This window comes from Crassostrea angulata, chromosome 1, assembly GCF_025612915.1.
Source record: "Crassostrea angulata isolate pt1a10 chromosome 1, ASM2561291v2, whole genome shotgun sequence".
Classification (NCBI taxonomy): domain Eukaryota; kingdom Metazoa; phylum Mollusca; class Bivalvia; order Ostreida; family Ostreidae; genus Magallana; species Magallana angulata.
Genome location: NC_069111.1, coordinates 21,316,801 through 21,340,377, shown reverse-complemented (window position 1 = coordinate 21,340,377; position 23,577 = coordinate 21,316,801). Strand labels below are relative to the sequence as shown.

At 31.7% G+C, this 23,577-nt stretch overlaps 1 protein-coding gene across 2 annotated transcripts in view; it reads left to right on the top strand.

Moving 5' to 3' along the window:
- Positions 1 to 23,577, top strand: part of LOC128167355 (transcription factor GATA-4-like) — a 43,532-nt gene continuing 19,955 nt past the window's right edge. Inside the window, exons 1-3 of one of the 2 annotated variants that reach the window (XM_052833054.1) lie at positions 1 to 103; positions 12,910 to 13,125; positions 22,271 to 22,676. The gene's annotated coding sequence lies outside the window, so the exon portion shown is untranslated. Of the gene's footprint in view, positions 104 to 12,681; positions 13,126 to 22,270; positions 22,677 to 23,577 lie in introns of those variants that run through there. The other variant, XM_052833045.1, reaches the window with a different exon arrangement.

Here is a 23,577-nt window from a genome sequence, read left to right as displayed (position 1 = left end):
TTACTTCAATGAATTATATTTAATGTGTTTTAATGTAAAATTCGCTTGGTTTTCAATAGGAAATGTCTCTTTCTTTCGGATCAGTACGCATGAGCTGCAAGATGTAAGTATTTCTTTCCTTACCACAATGTGAACAGTATTCAGGCGATGTATTTTAGGGTTTTTCAAACATTCAGACTATTGCATGATACATGTAGCTGTATTTGTTCACCACAGTATTTGCATGTTGGATATTTTTCAAGGTATTGCAAGTTTTTATTCGGCTATAGATTTAATGCAACACAAGATCGCATTTTCTATCAGTCTTTATGTAGGTTTTTTTTTCTATTTTAATTTTTAAAAATAAATTCCCTTTTCATACAAACCTATTAGTATTGTCATTTTTTTTGGTTAAGAGTATTTGAAATTCGTAAATTGCATTCAAAACTTATGAACCACATTGGTAGGGTCCTGTCAAAGTCGGGTGAATCCGGTCTATGCCGAAATGAAGATAAACAAGAAAAGAAAAAAAAAACCCAACATTGTTACTTATAGGCTTCTTATCTAGGTGTCAACCCCGTAAAAACAGCGTGTTCTGCCTCATAAACAAGACTTGCCACTTCGAACACTCCTTCTTTCCATACAGCTTCATTATGAATTGTGTAAGTTTCCTTGCACCATAGGTTTTCGTAGGTAATTTTCAATTTGTCCATGGTCGCTAGATAGATTAGTGGAGTCAGACGCAATAAAATACAATGCTATTAAATGCAAGCGCGTGCCGAAAATTGCTTTCCAGTCACTTCTTTAAGTGTGAAAATTCGTATTAGCATATTTATAGCTTTTGATATTAGGGAAAGCTTGGGGTACTGTGCGTGTGTTGTGAGGTAAACATGTAGGTATATTGTGGCCTCTGGTCTTTCTTATTTTGTATACATGCATTGATATCGTAAGATTGAGTTAATTTTCTAACCTTAAAGTTTCTTATCAAATTTGACTACCGTATGTCCATGAGAAATTGTTGATATAAATTTTCCTTTTTTGGAACTTGAAAGAGGGACACAGTTTTTTCCTATTTTAAAAAAAACCTAGTCAAGAACTGCGACAAAAACAAGTTTATTTGGTCTCCTATAACTGTACGGGTAGTACCATCGGGAATTAATTTTCAACCTTCTCTTATTAAATAAAATATGATCCATTATTATTTATCGAGAAATTTGTATTGTTAAGTAATAAAATGGATTAATAAAATTGTGAAATTCAATAAACTTATAAGGTTTAGATTTTAATTTTTTTTGTTAATTTATTCATGCCCAAGGCGAGAAATTAATTGTTATATTTCGTTGATTTCTTGAATAGATATATTGTATTTTTTGATAGATAAAAATTTCACATATTTGTAACTAACAGTCAGTTTATCCTGTAAGATAATATGGAAATAAAATTCAAGATGAATTTCACAATTAATGAAGCAATGATCTTTTATAAAACATGTAATGTATATAAAAAAAACAACTGGGATTGAGTGAAATAATTCATTAGAACACTTGTGGTTTTTCATATTTGCTATCGTTTCAATTATTGACGAGAAGTTATGCAGTGTTCATTGAAATGTAAACACTGATAAACTCTCGAAAGTCAGCTGACAATGGTCAATGTTGCAGATAAAACCAGAATAAGGGTACATGTACTAACACGATAAAACCGATTTATCTTGTACGCGAATATTCGTACCTACAGCTTTCGTAAACATAATTCAAACAAGTTCATTCCTAAAAATACAACTGACATCTGGCAAATATTAAAAACATTGCACGTTGCTCATTTCGGACAAAAATCTTAGTCACTTTCCATACGTAATTCAGTGTACATACGAGAAAAAAAATAAAAAAATATATATATACTCCTTTATAGAGACATAAAACGTTTTTAAGTCTTTGACTTATATACAATGATTCGACTGGCCGCCATTTTCCCAGTTTACCGTGAACTTAGCCGGAAGTGTCTAAAGTTTACAAATACGCTTGTTTTAAATACTAATGCGTATATTTTCATGAACGAATACCTTCTTTATTATCATTCATTAATAATAAAGTAATATATATCCGAGATAAAAAGAACATAATAACTGAAATTGCAGACCTTGTTGATTTCATGATACATGTATATATTTTGCATTTTTTTTTATTTCGATAAAGATAGGTAAGAAATATACGGTTTTTTATGTTTTGTTTTATTGATATTTTGATGGGAAACGCATATGACTCAAATATACATAATTAATTGTAAAACACAGAAAATCTTGAAAAGCCCATGTGCACATGTTAGTAGATACTTGTTCAAATACATCGATTTATTGTATTGTGATATAATCACAAGATACATGTGCAGACTTGTAGAATATGGTATGATAAGTGTATGAGTGAGCGAGTTTTGACAGGTAAATTAAAGTATGTCTTTACAAAATATACCAAATTGTCATATATTGTCAATTGTTATGTACATGTAGTCTATATCCCAAGTAGAAGTCACAAAATTATTGTTTTTGAGCATCTTTGATAACACTAAAATCAACTGATTGAAATTATTCTTTTAAATCAAGTACTCACCGAAGCATTTATATGTTTTATAAGTCTGAACAATTTTTTACTTAACATTTTCCTTGGAATAGACACACATCAGTTTTCTTGTTTTCTGGTGTTTTCCTGTGTTGACTTTGAGTACGCGTGCACTGATTCGCTTCCAAGGCAAATATACATATACGGAGTACACTATATGAAGAAATAATTAAATTTAAACAGTATTTTATTGTGAAAAACATAAACTAATTGAACAGCAGGCACTACCCATATAATCTCAGTTAAAATAAGAGTTCAAATATAGAACCATTTTAACAAAGGCTTGGACTTTGGGTTGTTGTGTCAAACGGCAAAGCCGGTTGCCTGTCTTTTTCATTGTTGGCCACTCAGTCATAGCTCAACAGAAATCAACAGATTTGTCTGGTTATTTAGTTAAAACCAGGCAATCTGTGTATATTTCACTTGAAACTAGCGTCATTTTTAACTTGTTTTGACGCAAGAAAAAGATAGTTACGTCCTACCGAAAGTCCAAGGTCTTGTTATCATGGTTCTAACTTATATCCAACTTTACTGAAAAGAAAGTTTTCTGTCACTTTCTTTTATTTAACTTTCAGCTATCTATTTTATTTTTTATGTATTCATGCCACGACGTACATGTATATATAAAAAAAAATTTGATAAGATTTTATAAAATTTCTAAGATATGCAAAAATAATTTTACAAATAAGATTCGTGTGATTTCGTAAATCTAAAAATGTTTATAGATATTCAATCTAACTTTTTGCGGTTGAAATCTTGTTAGAAATCCCAATTCCCCCCCCCCCCCCTTTCACCTACACACCCCTAAAAGCATATTGAAAATTGTACTTGTCAATTTTAATTACACTTAGACTTGTATATCCGCTCTTCTACAATACGCTGTATAGCGGATATACTTATACAATCTTAATTAGAAGGTTGCACTGGTATGATTATTTATGTTTGTGCATATCAATCAATTGAATTTAATATACATATTTTGAAATTACTAAGTGAAAAAATATTTGACTATCTATCTGTAGAAGATAAATTTTTTAAATTCTACATAGGTACATGTATATAAATATTTACATTTGTAGATAAAATTGAGATCAAAATATTTCTATCCTTTTCTCTTTCACAGAATGGAGATTAAGAATTAAAAATATTTAACACGTACAATACAATTTCTTAATCAAATGAATTCACTGGATATTCACATACACATACTTGTTTTATATCAGTGAAAGAAGAAAATGCTTTTTAAAATAAAACGTTACATTGAACAATTTTAATTTACAATGAATTAAATTAAGTAAAATATTTAAATAACTATGGAAAAGAGAAAAACACTATGGTATTACATATTTAGCTAACTTCTGAGGGCAATAACCCTCATAACTTGGCAATTATCTCGATGATTTTTGAGAATCTGTTTCTTACAGGTGCTTTGTGTGGGGTAGCTGATCTCTCCTTTACATAAGTTTTTTTCCCCTAGCGTGCATGTTATATTCTCAGAACTTTTCTCAGGAACGCTAACCAAACGTGTCATTATTTAATTGGGAACCGTTTTCACAACCCATGTAAAAATTAGTTTTCTTGATCCTTGGAAAGTGAAAACATGTGCCGGTGCGACCAAATACACGAAGTTGGGGAAGATTACCCATTAATTAAAATTTCATCTGTCTAAGTTTATAAACCGTCATATTATAGTTAAACATGCCAGCGACCTGTGTTTCCCTGGGGAAAGGTTTCATAGGCTTCAGGACAAATTAGTGATCGCGTTAATAAACTAGCCCTGACGTTTAATTGTCGTTTCAGTTACAGGACGGTCGATGATGCAGATTTCATTTGTAGTTTTATTTTCGTTTATAATGAACTTTCATGGTTTATGGGTGACACTTATATACAGAGTAGTGGCAAGGGTAAAATGAGGGGGCAACGAAAGAGCGAGAAATCGGGGAATCAACACACAAAGTTTACAATTTACCACATTCCTCCTAATTAGCCCCCATAACAACTATCCAATTATACTGTGTGTAAAAGACTCGGAGTCCGATTTTATTGCATCGATGCAGTTGAACGTCTTTAATGGAGCATTTCTTGTAGTGCCACATGGAACCACTGATATTTTGACTCAGTAATAAAAGTCACCTTTATTTAACACTCAAAAGAGAAAACTTTGAGCTAAACAAAAATTCAAACGGCTTTGGAAAGAATTTTATATCTATCTAAAGACAAATAAAAATATTGGTAAAATTAGATTAGGAGCCGTTTGTTCTATTCCGTAGAGGTATTTTCCAAAGTTCTTTTTCCCCTTTGTTGTAAATTCTCCGTAACACTGAGACGAAGACCCCCTGGAAAGAAGATGCGTCAATTATGTCTAGAGTTGATTAGCTATTTGGTAGTTTATTTTGGCGTTCACGCCTCAAACGCCCTGCGCTGCATGACGTCGCCAAAACGCTGCACGGAGAGCAATTGTTACAAAGAGGATTGACTTGCCGTGTCCAAATATTTTTATAACGATATCAAGGGATATGGAGATCAATGGCGCTCATATATCAATGATGTTGACATTCATCCATATCTCTCTCTCTCTCTCTCTCTCTCTCTCTCTCTCTCTCTCTCTCTCTCTCTCTCTCTCTCTCTCTCTCTGTTCTTATTCTGGTCGTCTTTCAAGCGGTACGAGGTGCTACCAAAATTCTATTTATGAAAATTCATCGAGCAATAGTATTTCTTGAAAGATGAAATACCTAAAGAGTGGAGACTTGTATATACATGTAAACAAAGACTTGAGGTATGAATTTCCTATTTGTGCCTCTTACGTGACGCTTCAATAGAAGTGACGTAACCTTCCAATTAGCTGCGTTATCTTTTTCAAAGGCTTTTCCAGAATTACTGTACACTTATTTCCCGCCGTCTTTTAATGGACGAAAGGCTCTTGCTCGAAATTCCCCATCTCCCTCGATACTCCTGAAATTGACAATGCGTTTCGTTCGGAAATCGTAACGTTGGTCGCTGCTCGAAAACACGTCTTTGAGCTCCTCTGTCCCAGCGGACTCGTTTGGGCGCGCACCTGGTTGACGTCAGCTCGTATGGATACTAGCAGGTGCTTGCTACATTTTATCTTGTCACACTCAATTACGTGCATGTTAAACGTTTCAGTTTCATGTAGAGGGCATGACATGCTTTCCAAGTTGCTGCGTTTTTGAAAGGCTTGAAATTCAGTTATTTCAAGTATTTGGGTCTGAGGTACTCGTTAAACATAAAAATACTACAAAATTTACTGGGATTTTATAGAGCGGGAATTTTGGTGGCATTTAAACAAAAATTAAAAATCTTGGCATTTGAATATATATACCGGTATATATATTTTTTAAACGCAGATGTGGTTGGATAATTTTTTTTCAACTTTAAAAGGAAAATTAACTGCTAGTTTATAAGAAATATAATAATACTCATCTTCTGACCATTAGCATTACTTTTCCATCATCAAATGGACGCTAGTAATCGTATTGATAAAATTTTATATTAGAAGAAAAGGAACATTTCCAATTTTAGATTAATCAGTAATCTATGCTAAATAATTGTTCATTACAGCCAGTATATTGTATTTGCATAATATAAAATATCGTAATAAATTTTTCAAAGCAGTTTTATCATTGAATATTTTGACATTAAGTCGTAGTGTTGCACTTCCCTGCAAATTTAATTTTTTATGTACCAACTCACCAAACTGGACGATGATGCCAAAGAAAAAACACATGGAAAATTATATGAATTTTTTACTTTTTAAAATTCTACTTGTGTAACTTAAAATTTTTTTAGTGTTTGGAACTTTTTCGTTTTTACTTTTTATTTTCATGAACATAATAGCTGTAAAGATTACATATTCAAATTCATGTGGACAAACCTAAAGTATATATATGAATTAAAATATTAATGACTAAAAAATAAAACTATTATCGATATATCTTATGACTTTTTTCTTACTAATAAAAGTTTAGCCGGCACCAATTCTATCAAGTTTTCATATTGTTAAATTTTGCATGTTATTCAGAATTTACTATATGACAATGTCATTTAACAGATGCACGTTTGTTAACTATAGTACAGGCATAAAATATCTTAAATTTTACCAAATTTTAAAAAAATATTGATGTCATCAAAACTCTGTAATGTCAAGATTGCTTGGTATTTTTTCCTATTATCTTGTTAATTATTGATCCGTTCTTCATTCTGTTGGCGGGTAATGAAGCGTGTCTTGAGTGGGATGCGACGTTTCGTCCCCTCTAATGAACACCCTAACGTTAATGACGAAATCCTCAGTTAATTCTTATCACAACTTTTCACTTGAAGCATTGCTAATTAAGATAAAAATTATTTTCTCCCCGATAAACAGACCATGGCACTTTCACACTCGTACATCTGCTATTGAGCAAATACGCGATTCATGATTTGGAAACAAGATTACATTCTTATCATTTTAGAATAAAAAAGAGAGAGTTCTATTTATGCCTGTAACGTATATCTGACCTCGAACGTGCAAAACTGAAAGGTCACGATCCCGGATTGAAGAATGACAAATAATCTAAGGTTTTGCTGGTGAAAATGGCAGAGTCATTTCGGTTCAAGGGAAACAACGAAACACTATTTTACGATTTTTTTAATTTGCGTCATATTTTCAAGGCTGTAATTTTGATTTTTTATACACGACAAAATCTTCAACAAAAATTAAGTAAGATTTCTATTTGTAAAACTAAAATTATAAGTATTATAAGCCAAGTATTGCTTTTTTGTTTATCAATGTAGTAGGAGTTTAATTTTTTTAGTGTTTTTGGAGAGAATTATATTTGCCTTCTTTTTTGAAGTGATTTCATATATGATATACATTTTTTACCTTTTATTTTACACATTGCATAAAATATATCAACATATGCTTTGTTCGAACGAAAATTATTCTCTAAAAAATAGTTTTTACACAAAAATTAAGTCAACGTTTTGGTTGTATTTCCTATTTACTTTAATAATAATATTTTTTTCTTTGTTTGTTCGCATTCTATTCTCGTGGACGGGACAGGCACCCGCTAAGACATGCATGAAGTGTATCGCGTCTTTAACATTTCACGGCGGCCGGAAATTTACGCAACAATTTTATCTTATCAGCATAGCCGTGAAAACGTCTCTACATAATGTTTTACATTAAGTATTGAAATCATTCATATGCGATCGTAAAACATATACCTGGCTGCGAGGGAATTTCTTAGATAAGGGGTACACAATTACCACAAGTCTCAACCATTGCTGGGAGCTTAAAATGAACTTAGGAGATAAAACTCATTCATACGATATTGGAAGGACCTTGCTGATCTTAATTTTTAATAAATGTCGAGACCTCTCTATTTTTCGATTCGCAGAAATTAAGAGTAGCCAATGGACTTATAGATTTTCCACAGCTTCTCAAGTACTTTGTCGAGTTAGTGCCTATCTTATCCATTACCAGCATGTACGTTGAAACACTTCAGGAACAAAGCTCATTGGCAAATTTTCAAAAAAGCTCCAAATAAATCGACTGGGTTGTAAATGACAATAACACAAAATAGAAACAAGAAAGAAAGAAAACGCACTCGAAAAGCACAATCCATTGGAGTGTTTTGTTTTTGTCCGTATTTACTTATCAATTGAACCAAAATACACATTTATTTGTACCCGAACATACAGAGTCTAGTTTTCCCTCGAGTGTTCGATTGGGCATTCTTGTTGCGACCAGCAGTTATCTCGTTGAAGTGCCGCGGCGATAAAACGTCATCAATCAGTACTCTATAATAACGACATTTGGACAGTCTTCAGAGATAAGGGTTCGCCACTTAGAGCAGATTTTCAGGCAATATATGACGATTCCTTCATCTTCAAAGAATAAACAGCGACTGATGCTTCTCTTTATTCCATGCGGCGTCATGCATTGCAGGAAAAATAGCTTCCTCGATTACAGTTCATAAATTGGTCAAGCAGAAGCAAATACTAAGTAGTAGGGAAAAAAACCTAAAGATTACAAAAATGAATAAATGTACTGGATCTGCATTTTTGGATGATATTTCTATTAATATTCTAAAAATTGTGGACAATATTGTTTAACTAACATTAAATAAACGCAGACATTTATTTAATAGAGAAGTTTATGATTACACGTGAATAAAATACTTGCAAACTATAAGTTTAACAAAGAGAAGCTGCAAACTTTGAGGCGAATTGCGAAATCTTTTAAACCAAAGAATATTCTGTGTGTTGATATCCCTTAGTGTAATATTTCTTTTCTTTTTACATTTTTTTGTGGTCCACATTATAACAAAATATTTGGAATAACAATATCAACGATATCATTGGAGAAAGAGTATGTTTCAGACAATTCTATAAATCAATGTCATTTTTGCGCATATAATTTTTTCCCTTGATTTCGCCGGCTGCAAACATTTGGTGCCTTCCGATTTACGGAAATGTACGCATCTCTCATCGGAAACGATATTGTAACTTATCAACGGAGATTATCAAAAGAAAAACTATTTCAGACGGAGGATGTCCTGAAATAAACTTGTTACCTTAAGTATGTAAAGTCTCAGTATTTTGTGCACCGTGCTTCTAATTCCTGGGCATCAATTCGCGGCCTGTCCATTTGTATTATACGCGCAGACTCGCTTCATGGCAGGTCCTGGCGAGTAGCAGAAGATATCTTTTCTCGAGTTTATTAAAATGCATTCTGTCATGCATCAAAAGAGGGACATTTTTATTAATGAGAACCCTCGTTTGTGTCAATCAATATATTTATGATGTCAAGAAACTTTAGTTAGCACTACATGTACTAGTATATGAATTAATGCACGGATATTTATGTACGCACGTAAATTGACGTACAAAAACATATTTATAATGTCAAAATCTGTAAATTGACAATTAACAGCTTAATTGTAATATATACAAGATGTAAACTTGAAGAATTCACATCGATACGATGCAATTTGCAACAATATTCATTAATAAAATGATGCAGTACTACAGATATTAAGAAATATTAAAATGGAAAATTTAGGCATATTTGATTTCTGTTATTAACTTTTTATATTTATTTTTTTTTTTTTAGATTTTGGACTTAAACGTAAAAATATCTTTTAAATCCTCTTTAAAATAAATTAAGAAAAATTATAAACCGTATTTTATTTTATAAAGGGCCGATAACTCTTGTTTTAGCAACAATATATATATGGAAATAAATTAAGCAAATCATATTGACTCCAATAGATGTAGACAAAAATTCCCGACGTTCATATATATAAAAATTATTCTAAAAATTATTCTAAGAGCATTGCATTGTCCCATATAGGTACTCCTGATATCTTAATTAAAGAAATATATAATGTGCAAAATAGGTTTTGATACAATTAGAAAAAAGAAATATGAACAATATTTAAAAATAAAAATGAAATTATTATTTAAAAATATAAGAAGTAGAATTGTTTTTCACTTAAAGAGAAACAGATGACTTTGTTTCTGTGGAATGACACTGAATGGAGGCTCGTGCGAACTGCTTAATCTATTCTAATCCATTTTCACTTCCACAAGATTTATATAACACGGTGAAAACTGTAGAATACAAATTATGCCAACAACGCAGAAAAGTTTTTTCTTCAAATATCTTAACAACCATTATATAATCTGACACAATATTAGCATGGTACATTACCTTGTAATAGGATATACATGCATAAAAATCAAATTAAATTTGAAAGAAAACAATTTTGTAGTTGCAATTATCTTTTTGGAATGTTTGGATTTGACTAAAGTATAATTATTTCTTACAAATCTTTAAGTTTGCTATATCAAATAAGACATATTTTACATAATACGGCAAACACACGATTTGAAAACAAAGAAGTGAAAGTCGTGGCATTTTGAGCAAGACCTTGGTCCAAAGTTCCGGTAGGCTATGGCACGATAATGAGCCATACCCGGTTAATGGAAAAATGTGCTAAAATGTATACATGTGGGTCTAAATTTGATGCATCTCATCGGTGCTAGTAACGTCTCAACATGAAAAAAATTCGACAGGACATTAAACAACATTCAATGAAATCTACAGTACTTTATATTAAATATGGGCCTAATTTCTATTTTGATAAAAACATCGATACATTCTACAGACTCTTGTAGTCTTGTATATGTCTCTATGTATTTAACATATTATTTTAATTAAATTTTAATGGGAAGATGATTTATTTGAACACTGTATTTGTAACAGTTAAAAGCATGAACCATTTGAAGTATAGGATTTGATATGTTTGGAAATGATACCTGCCAGAACTTGTTTCTGATAAGTAAATAGTTTAAATATAAATAATAAGATATCTTCAAATTCGATATCATGATAATGGAAAAACAAACAACCGATTCAATGAAGTATATTTCTTCTTATCTCAATGGAGTACTAATGTTACCATTTCCGTTTTAGAAACATCAATGACAAAAATCAAAACGAGGCTGGAATGAGCGCTCAGTAACGCTCTGTACACTTGAATTTGAGTGTATCGCAGTAACAACTGTGTTGTGATAAACAGAAAACCAAGACAACAATGCAATTGATATCAGTAAATAGGAGTACTTTGACACCATTTCCTTGCGTAAATTGTCAATCTGAAGCAGCGCACCCGCGGTGCCTCGATTTCGTCTGGCGCCATATTGGAGTGGGACAGTTCTTGATTGTACTTGACCTTAGTCTTTTACAGGCGGAATCCATGTCGGTGTGTAGTCTGAAGCTGTGAAACAAATTGACATGCATTGATAAATGTCTGCTCCACACTGGATGACATCTTAATTGATACAGAAGAAATAAATTGAAATAACTTTTTTATCCAATAGGAAAACCCAAACTTGGGAGAGACTGTTTCGAATGTTTCGTAGTATCCGACGGGGTTTTCTTGATAACAAGTCGACAAAATATGACTTTAACCTTGATTGCTTCGTTTCTTTATCACATGCAATCAGAGATTGAAATGATTTTGATAACATCCCGGGGCCATTTGCAGTGCATAATAAATAATTTTATAATAAAAAAATTATAGGAAATAGTTTCTTTATCATTCATTCTGAAATTCTCTATTCAGTTTGCCATATTATTACCCACCCATAAATGTGTATACGACTTAACTTGTAAGAAGTGGATGGAAACTAGTTGTGAAGCCGAATGAAAGTATATTGTATTAAAAATAGCTACATATATCACCGTTTCATTCAAATTATGTAGTATTTACAAACGTTTATTTGCGAAGTTTTTATAATGATAGAAAAATTGCAATTTGAATGACCAAAACTATCAACCAATTAAAGTTGTTCTACTGAACCAATCAGTGCATATTCACTCGAAAGAAATCATTTTGTTGCAAAGGTCAGATGGATATAAAACAAACAAATTAATTAGATACGTGTTAAAAAAAACTTTAATTTTTGGCGGTAATCAGTGGATGTCGGCTATCACAACACTATTCTGCAAAATCTGAAACTTCCTTTTAGGATTGTTACAAATAAGACACACATCTTAACACATATTGTCTCTTAACTATTTGACAAAATTTTAGATGGAACTCTTTTTTATATATATACCGGTAAATGAAAAGTTCGTTATATATTTTATCGAATTAATCTCTTTTTAGGAAAACTCCATCATATACTGTGGTTTTCAAATGCCAAAAAAAAAAATAAAAAACCAAAAAAACAACAACGTGTAAAATCATATTTGAATACTAGCATACACAGTACATGTCTAAGCCTGATCGATAATTGTATTGTATGTAATTGTATGTGAATACATGTTTAGACATATTGTAGTTTTAACCTTATCGTACTTTTTATGATATGCATACTTATAAGATATCTATATGAGAGAAATGGACATGGATTTTGCAAAAAAGTCCGTCTTATACATGTATCTTTTTATAGATCTATTTTATGAGAATTCTTTATCAACGTAATAGTGTTTAAGACAAATGGGCTTTTACAAGTCGACAAAAAGCAATTACAGTGTACATGTGAAAAAAATAAAGAATTTATTTCAATAATTTGTACACGAGTAATTTTGGTTAAATATTTCCTTAATAAAATGTTTAAAGCTAATTAAATTCAAAGTAAACAAATATTTTTCTAATGATTTTCATCCTAGTAAGCGCAAAAGACTTGCTTTGGGTAAATCAAAACACTCCTTTATTTGAGTTACCTCTTCATTTCAATCAAACAATTTACCTAAACGATGTGGTTATGAGTGCGATACAATTTATCAAAATATATTTTACAGATCCAGCAATAACGTTCGTAAGCACTGTTCGGCTACCAAAGAATGTTCACAAGGGGGAATAATAACTTCCGATGTGAATCAGACGTAGCAAGGGCCATGGAGGAAGCTTTGCAATTATCCCGCAATATTGGCCAGGTCTACGATTAAGGTGATGAAAGAGACCCAATGCCACCGGACCCGGTCGCCCAACTATGCGAGTTCGTTGACCAAGTCATGGTTTGTACACAAAATATTTCACTCTGGTCCCCGTTCTAGGCGTCTGAAATATTCGTTTCCTCCCTGTGGTTAGTTGGTGCCCCTGCTTGCTTTAGTTATCTGTGAGTTACATAAGAGGACTCTAACACAGTTTAACCTTTGAAGATAAGGATTGTTTATTCAATGTTTGGTGCGGTTGTTTGTCTCTAGCATTTAGAAGAAGGATCGCCAAATTTGACCAAATAACCAAAAACGGCTTAAGAGGAAACCGAATGGTGGGACAAAAATCAGTCTCTTTGTAAAGGAATAATTCTCCAAAAATATTTTCATACGGCAGATTCAGTGATTACCATCCACTGCAGCACAGCCCCCCTTCTCTCTCTCTCTCTCTCTCTCTCTCTCTCTCTCTCTTATATATATATATATATATATATATATATATATATATATATATATATATATATATATATATATATATTAGGTGTTTGCAAAACCATAACAGGAACCATAATAAAAGCAAAAACCCATCACGGTAACAAACACACGTAAATCGTCATAAGGGAGAAATATTAAAGATTTTTAATGGTACAGATTCACCTAGATATTACCTATCAAATTTCATTAGATTGATAAAACTCATTGCATTCCTTTATTGGACTACCGAGTAATCTGTGTTATCACGAGGTCTTTGTTGTCGTGGACAGTTAGCAGGTCATTGAGTGATAATGGAAACCCATCTCAAACTTTGCCTATTTGTTATAAATTAATCACGGCTGGCCTCTCATAATTCAACCGATTTAGGAAATCCGTGTCTTCAAATGTTGAATAACGGTGTATTAGATTTACATTTAGGTTCTTATGGGTTAAAAAGGGTAGGGCATTTTGATGAATGTGGGGGTTTATGTTATGATCAGGGGGTATTCAAATAAATACAAAATTTCAAAGAGCAACTTTTGTCCGAACAATGTAAATTAAATATTCAATAATGCAATTAAAATTGGACCGATAGTACGATTATCTGATACGGAAACCTGCTGCTTGACCAAAAAAAAAAATAAAATAGATATTTCTTTTCGGTTACAGAAATTATTAATGCAAGCGCAACTTTTCCAATACTGTAATTAAAGAGACAATAAATCCGGAATTCAATACGAAAGAGTTTTATTTATCTAATCAAAGTTTAACTCAAGTATCAATAGAGAGGAATATGTATAAGCTAACATTTGGACACCATTGATAGTAGGTATCTGATTTCCTCGTGTTGAAGAGTTCCTATCTCAGAACAGTTTATCCATATTATCATTATTGACTGCGAAAGACCACAAATGATGGTGATATACTGGTCCTATCTGTGAGGAGGAGATAGGGTCGCGGGGGCTCTTGCTTGTGCTTTGTAAAGGAACTTTGTTTTTATCTTATCCATCCGCGCGAGAGTTGTAATTAATTTCAATAATACGACATTGAGACAAGTTATCGCTATGGATGAAAAAAAAAGTTTTTTTTTTAAAACTTTTCATCGCGATCGTTTGCCGTCGTCAGCTGAATCAGCGGCAATTTGAGTAGAACGTCACAGTTCGAAAAATTTGTTGTAAAATATTTAAATTCAAATGATATACAGATGTGATTTATAAAAAATTAACATAAAACCCAAGAAGTAACATAAACAAAAAACAAAACAAAAAACCAACAACAGTGAAAAATAAACAAAAGCAGGATTCAAACTTAAATAAGGAAATTGAACGATAAAGGTATAATCATTATTCATTTACACCTTTTTTTTTTTACATAATATTTGTGTTAAACAATGAATCTTCTATGCATTTTTTCAATTTTTGCTGTTTTTTAAATTATTATGCATATTATAATAATACACCGATCAGCAAGAAGTTATAAATTACTAATTTTGTAATAATCTTATGAATCTGATATGAAAATGACCTAGGATTATATTGAAATATTTCTGAATTTTGGATGAAATATTTTACCAATCCATTCAATTTTACACAGTTTGATTATTCAAACTAATTCATTAACTAGCAAATTTCATATTTCATATTTCTTGGGATTATATGACAAGCAATAAACTTTAACATGGATTTCGTGCATTATACAATTAAGGATTTTCTAATATAATCGAATAATATTTTACTTCATGAATACGCCTTATCATGTAGGTTGTAATAATTTGTTATGAAAACAACAGCATACGAAATCCATATTTAAGGACGTTTGATCCTGCAATCAAAGAGGATAGGCTTAGGTTGTTGTTTTGATTTTACAAGTGCAAACTTATAAGTTTTATTCATTGATTATAACTGCAAATTAAGCAAATGTATGTAAAAAAAAAAAAAGTTCTGTAGAAAGTGGGTTTAAAAAATATACTGTAAAATAGAATTTCAGAGTTTGAAGAGAAAGAATAAATAAGATCTATATCCTTATATTAAACTTATACAAATCACAAGTGTTTCAGGCGTGTTTATATTTAAAGGAGAAGTAATTTATGTTCAATGTTAATGTACAAGTTATCATAATTGAATTATATCAAATAAAAACAGCGTTTTAGATTTTTTTCTGAAAAATTTTAAATGGTCTAATGATACTTAAATGAACCTAATACTGTACCCATTTTTTCCACACATTTTTCCAAGTTTTTAAACTAAATATGAAGGTTTTTTTTTACTTACATCGTTTTCCTTCTCTAAAACTCTAAATAAAAACAATAAATAAAAAAAGTTAGAAATGGTTGATGGGGAAACCAGATCCAACATGGGTGGACCTCTACAGACTCTGGTGGCTTCAAAAGACATGATTTATACAAGCTGTATTTTTATTCGATCTCTGTCGTATCATGTACCTAGCATTGATACGATGCAATATAAATGTTTTTATTACCATGAAGATTCAGAGTCTAATAAAAAATCATAGTACGTTTTCCAGAAAGTGTGCATCAACTGATTGAAGAAATGACGCATCTCTCTCTCTCTCTTTCTCTCTCTCTCTCTCTCTCTCTCTCTCTCTCTCTCTCTCATTAAAGTATTTAATGTAGCATTGTGTAATTTGCATTATGCCCTTTTTTAATTCTACATGAAAATAACGGTAGATGGCTTTTAAGCATAAAAATGTAGCATATTTTTGTCAGATTTGTGTAATCTTATGAATAACGCAGATGGATAATTCTTGGAGATTAAGTTCAATAAAAAAAAAATAAAAGAACAAAGAGGATAATTATATGATATAAGAACTAGAAAAGGGTAAATAATAAAAAACAATTATCAAAGTGTAAATTTACATTGACTAAACAACACTCAATTATGTATTTCCTGGACAGATTATAATACAGATAGATGTATATACAATGCTAACATTAAGAAGATATCAATTGTGAAGATGGAGATAAATATGCAATGTGTTTCCTTGTATATGTCATCCATGACTATGTTTTGACCAGATCGTGAACTTTTGCATCCCATCCCACTTGGTCACTGGGAAGCCAACCTCTGAGACCACAGTGGATGTCAACTCTAAACTTGGACCCGAAGTACTTATCTACACAGCTCCGAACGGCCCTCCTGTGGACCTGCCCTTTGATTCGGAGGGCCGCTATGTTTACCCGGCTTATCTTATCAGGGGGGACAAAATTCACAGTCAGGAAGTTCATTTTAGGCTTTTAGGGTCTTTTCTCTCCCCCAAAAACCACGCGAGTGATGTATTAATTGCTAGCGATGAAGTCCGTTATTCCTGTGAAAAATAATTTGCAGATTTATATATATAGATATATTGTTATACAACCACAAAAAATTACAACCCTTTTCTGTGGTGTCGATCTAAAATAAAATTAGATACATTGCATAAAATGTCATTAGAATGTATTTGTTTATTTTTCATCAATGCATTTTTTGTATATCAATCGTATTAAATTCCAAATAATTTCTTTTTACGAACAGAATTAAACACCCCACTCTTTTGAACAATAAGTCAGCGTTTGTACTTGTATTCTTGATGAAGATGTCTACAAATGCATCGGAAACCTAGTTTAAAGGAGAAATTCACTTTGATAACTAAAACAAAAAGCAGATGAAACCCCGGGTCAAGACATGAAGCTGAATGAAAGCATTTGAAATGGGGCGTAACATTAGGAGGATGTCTGTTGTGAAAGAGAGTAAAAAAAAACTTGAAATGTGTAACAGCGGCCGCGTAACCCGTGTGTGGCTTTACATGGTTCTTGAGACGAAATCCAGAGCCCGAGCAAAATCACCGTGACATGAAGGAAAGCTAATCAGACGCTTGATTAAGCTATAAAAACTCGGTAATCGGTCTTAATTTATGAAACTATAATTTCTGGATATATGATCGTTTTCTTCTCACGCTGCAAACAATGGAGCAGATTCGAGATAAGGCGTGATTTAGGAATTGGCGATTAATAAAAGCAGACCATTAAGGAGGCTGTCCAGACCCGCCATGTCACAGTAATGGCTGCCCCGTGTCACGTCATATTAACCTCCTTAATAAACAATGTTTCATATTTGTGGGTTTTGTTTGTTTAACTTTTGAATTAAACCGCACTCTGTTAAAATTGAAAATTAAATGACTTCTTAGTTTACGCTACAGCTATCACTTTGTATTAATATGACTGAGGTTGACAAATACAGTACCCTTACATCAGGTGATATTATTATGTCATTATCTGAGTGACAATGCAGGTACAATGCAAATATTATAAATGATAACGATATCAAAATGATAAATGAAAAGGAAGTATATCATTAGATGTGGCGTCCAATTTTTTTTTTAGTATACTTGTCATTTTTGGGGTATTGTTTAGAATATGTTGCAGTAAAATGGAACCACTGGATCTTTAAGGCTTTATTTTTTTTTTTATCAAAGAATGTTTACTGCAATTAGTAGTTTTTGTCTTTGTTATAGAATTTTGACGTTACTAGCACAGAATTTTAAAGGACGTTTCGGACTCTTACTATTTTAGCCATTTCTTTGGGTTTTTTTAATTAAGTGTTTTGTATCTTTTGAGGTTTAGTAGGGTTTTTTGTGTGGTTTTTTTTAAATTTATTTTTGTTTATTTGTATTTTTGGTTTGTTTGTTTGTTTTTTGTTTGTTTTTTTTTTTTTTCATGGATGAGTTTACTTAAATACCAGAGGTATTCATCTGTCAAAATGAATTCAGATACACAGTAGTGTTTTGAATATCCTACATATTTTGCATTTGAGTATTTGTGGTAGCTTTATTCCTGCATGGCAAATATCCCAGGTTTGTGAAATAATGTTAACATGTGCATGCACGTGTGCGTTCTGGTATATAACTTTATACTCTTTTTCGTATAAATCCCCGTGTGAACTAAATCATTGAGGACTTGGTGGATTTTGCATGTAAACTTTAGATCGACTGAAAATGATTTTCATGATTTTCTTCTGTTTCACTCCGTATTATATTATTTTAATTTACGAAATTATTCTGGAAATACAATTTTCGGATTAATATCTTTTTTGACAAAATCGTAGTACACAATTAAAAAATAATGTTTTATTTGCTTTTATCATGGAGCACTTTAGAACCTTAAAATATAAAAGAAACCAAACCCCCATTAACGTCGAAGCCTTATGTCATCAAATTCATTCTAACTCGCTGTATTTGCGCATTCTTAAAGAATTTCGTTTGAAATTCAGATATACCTGATTTATCTAGGGACTATTTCGTCGGGCGGACTTATCTAATCTGCTCATTAGGATTTAACTCTGTTTTGCTGGATAATTGGCGCACTATCATTTTACGCCACACTTCGCTAGTTTACGTACAATCTCAGAATGCAAAATCTTGGAAGTCCACAAGTTATCACGTTGTCTTCTCGCAAGGTTGACTTTCCATTATAAATCAGAGATTTCCTCATTCATATCCCCCCTCTAAGAAAAAATAAAAAAATAACATATCTGCATTTTTGTCATCGTATATAAATTCGTATCATCCCAAAAGCTTCAGTGGCCGTCATCCGCTATGATAAGAAATATTAATATACAGCGTTTTTTAGTTATTATAAAACATCATCAGCAGATGAAACCATGACAGGCCAATATAGAATCTCCGATTAAGAAAGACAAATTTCAGACTTAATTTGATGATCGATAGCTATCGTGAGGGGCGGACAGACTTGATGGGGACCAAAAAATATATATTTTTTTGTTAATTAAATGCAATAAATTCAAAACTATTCAAGGTATACATCATTGTATATTTCATTTTCAAATGCCTCCCTGATAATACGGGGCTATAGGGCCGGTAACAGAATATCTGCAACCCGTCCTGAGATATATAAAGTATAAACTGTCACTCTGTTTACCGTAAATAATGCGTTTTCGCAATATCTTCTCCAAAGATACAGTATCGTGCGATATCGAGAGAGTTTATCCTAACCAGATAAATTCTTTCACTTCTTTTACGAAAACAAGAAACAAGAATTACTGCTCACAGATAACCCCTGAATATCCAGTGATGTCTGAAATTGATAACAGAACATATCGTCGTCATATTTCATAGAATCGAGCATGCTTCTCTCTATAACTAACGCATTGTTGTCAGTGAGCGCCACCTATGTCCAGCAGTTTAGATAAGATGGCGGCTTGCTCCGTGACGATGGACAGATGTATTATTTGAAAATGTAGACATAACACTTTCCACCTGTCCCATTAGTGCCCTAGTTCTGTTTCACATCTGCAGAGGTATTTCAAGACTCTATCGAGCAATCATTTTTATCTGCTTGCTTTCCTTTTTTAAAGTTAATGCCAAATATGTAGCATGAACATTTCAGTCCAAATAAACAACAAGCGTTGTTATGATGATGATGATGATGATGATGATGATGATGGTAATGATGATGATGATGATGATGACGAGGAGGAGAAGGAGGAGGAGGAGGACCAACAAACAAACTAGTTTTCCAATTTTGCTATATGTAAATCCGTGTTAGAACTAGAGTTAGAGTTTTACTGTAATTGTAACATTTCAGGTATCAAACATAGGTTCAGGTCTAGTAATACTTACATCAAGCTATGAGGCCTACGGGCCTAAACGTAACAACACGCATACAATTTTTGCCAACGAACGAATTTTATTTTGTTAAAAACAATGTTAAATTTTGAATTTTTGTGGATGGGTTTATAGTTTTAATCCATTTGAAATGGCATCTATTTTCTTTTATTGGGATTAAAGATTACGCATGAAAGAATCTTATCAATGCATATTATTCGTTAAATTTTAAAAACCAAGTAAGCCAAAGAATTCTTTTTTTTATTAACAAATTTTTAAAAAAAAATACTTTATATGAAAAACGTTTATTACATAGATATATCTGGTTACTTGAAAAAAAAATAGAAGAAAAATATAAACTCTTTTGATACACATAATTGGTTTTCTTTTATTGATGTTACTTCAAGGTACATATGTACATGTACATGTAAAATATATTGTCTTTAAAACAAAATCGTCAAATATCATGTCATGTGTTGCAATTAAGTACATTGCTTTTTTCATGAAATAGCTTTTTTCTAAATGTCTTTGAAATTTTTTGAGCGAGCTTATTAGTATATTTCTGTAGAAATAAATTACCAAGATCAAAATATTTCTCTGTTGGTAATGCATATGACTTGTTGGCAGTTACTAGTAATTCAAAATTAAACGTTAGCATAACCAGAAGATGTGTCATGATTTTAAAAATTATAGAATGGGTTAAAAAAAAAGACAAGAAACAGGCCAAATCATTTTGACAAAAATTCGTATCCAAAAGCTAACAACTGTTATATATTGTAGCATTAAGTGAAACTCATAGCACAAATGCATGTTATATGAAATGCGAGATTTTAAGCGGGATTTCTGCATCTATGTACAGTGGTAATTTTCATTCTTCTCAGAGAGGGAAAAAGTATAAATTTATAGCAAATGATACTTTTCAAACGTTTTTATGAACACGATCTTCGAAATTAAAAACCAACCTTTTAATAATATGATTTATAAACAGAAATTCTCTGTAAGCTAAGAAGTATATTGCATGCATAAAACGTTTTCAATAAACAGTAAAAAAAAGTTTCAGATAAGCTAATGAAAATTCTTTTTAACTCAAATTTAGAACAAAAAACACATCACACTGTTTGAAGTATGTCGTCTTTGAGATAATCTTATTTTGAAAAGGTTTCAATAACTTGATAACGAAAAAACACCACGGGGCAAAATAAGTTCTAAAATGTATTTTCAAATAATGTTTAACTAAAGGCAAAAATTAATGCACTTTCAATGTATTTTGTATTTTCTTTAAAGATCGCTTATAAAAGAGTTCTAAAAAATTGTTTAGTTCTAAAAGCTTCATTATTGATAAAGAAAACAATTCTGTGAAACCAGATTTCCCTGCGTGCGATAATAATTTGAAGAAAAAAATAATTTTTAGACGCAAGCAATTTTTTCTTTACATTTTACACTAAGTAAATTTTCCAACCGAATATTAAATCTTCATGAATCTCCCTTTTGTTTGTCACGTACATGTAACAAGTTATGATTAGATTTTGAAAATGCATGGGCATGTATATTTATTTATCGGCCGAGATAATGTTAAAATATCTAAGATAATTCATACTCTGTTAATAACTAATTATAGCTGTGAAGTCAGACACTCTTTAAGGATCAAGTTCACTTTATCGTATCAACTTGTAATTACTGGGCTGTGGTACTTGTTTACCACAATCTTCCATCCACATTCATTATATATTGTATTTTTTTCATTTCTTTATATATTCTCTTATACCTATAATTTTCACTGAAAGTCATTTTTAGAATGTCATTACATTCATTGTAAAGTCCGACTTTTGTTGTTTGAATTAAAACCAAGTATATCTCATCTGTATAACGGAAGTAGTACACCAACATAAAATTGTGTTGTAAGAAAATGTGTTTTAGATGATTAAAATGGCATATGGCATAGCATGTGCACTGTATTTTATAATATATATTGTATATATGACAGTTTTACTTTGAAACGTTCTCTAGGAACATTTTTTGGCAGACAAATTAGCAAGGTGTTTGTCATTGACAGTCTGTCGGATATTGCAATGTACATGTATAAAGACAGTGAGTATCAAGATGGCTCCATATCTACGAACTAGTATCTTTCCAGAAAACTAGAGAAAGCTGAACCGGGGCAGGTGCCCGGCCAAAACTAACCAACTACCTGATACTGGGCCAATAGCGTGACGTAATCATATCGGAGACTGTTTGGTTTTGCAGAACTTATCTTGTACACGAACAAAGTGAGGCAGATAAAGAAATGAATGAAAAACCTATAGAGCAATAAAAGTCAAACCTATAGACCAAAGAAAAAGTCCAACTTTTGCCGTGTTGACACTATATCTGACATGTGAACCAAGATAATTCGGGCCATGCTTCCACCGGCGACTCCAGAAACGATAAATTGTCGTTCCACCGGCCATTCTTTCCCTATCTTGACCAATTAGAAGTTCTACTGAAAAAAATAAAAGTATCTTTGGGTAGGATAGACGATAGACGAGTGAGCATCGGAGAAGGTAATGATATTGCTATCTTTCTCACTACGTTAATGGCCTTTTGTTTTCTAATCTTATTATATCATCATATATATAGTTACTGTAACTTATATGAAACGGTTTTTTTCTGTTCAGTCCTTCTTAAAAATATTTTAAAACAATATTATTTTAAAAGGAAGAAGGAATGAAGCCAAAAAAGTAAATAACATTAAATTGATATGAAAGTTAAGTCCTGCATATAATGATGTCTATACCTAGATTGGGTTTCTTTTACATGCTACATGAACGTTTCTGAATATGAAATTTAGTTGATAATATTGTTTTCTTTTCTGATAGTTCAAATGTCCATCTTAATTTCCAACTGCATGCTTGCTTTCTTTCATTAGATGGGAGGCATGTAGTTACATGCAAAAAGATGGACAATTGAATGTTTAAAAAATATTTACGTTTATTTATTTTGAATAAACTTTTCATTTATTTTTTTTTTAATAATATTTATCCATATTCTTACTTGATAATTTATCTATACATGTGCATACGGCTTGTTGAAGTCAAGTTTGTACCTTCACTTGATTGAATAATTATATCACATTTTATGTGAATTATTGTTATTTTTAACCGTGCAATATTTCACGCGCTTTTCTTTAATCAAATTTATTTATCAACCCATTTCTCCATTTACAAGCGATTCTTCGTTTGTGGCTTGCTTGGGATCTCCTCGGTTTCTCACGTCCAATGTTTCCCAATTTAAAGCACCTGCTCTTCTAATTAATTTCTCAGCCGAAAAGGCAGGCAACAACACTTGAATATATATACGTTGAATATTTCTCGTGTTCAATCCAACGACTTCGTATCATTTTTTACTTGCTATATTTCCCTATCATTTACACGAAATAAAAAATTTAAGAAAAAAATTGAAAAA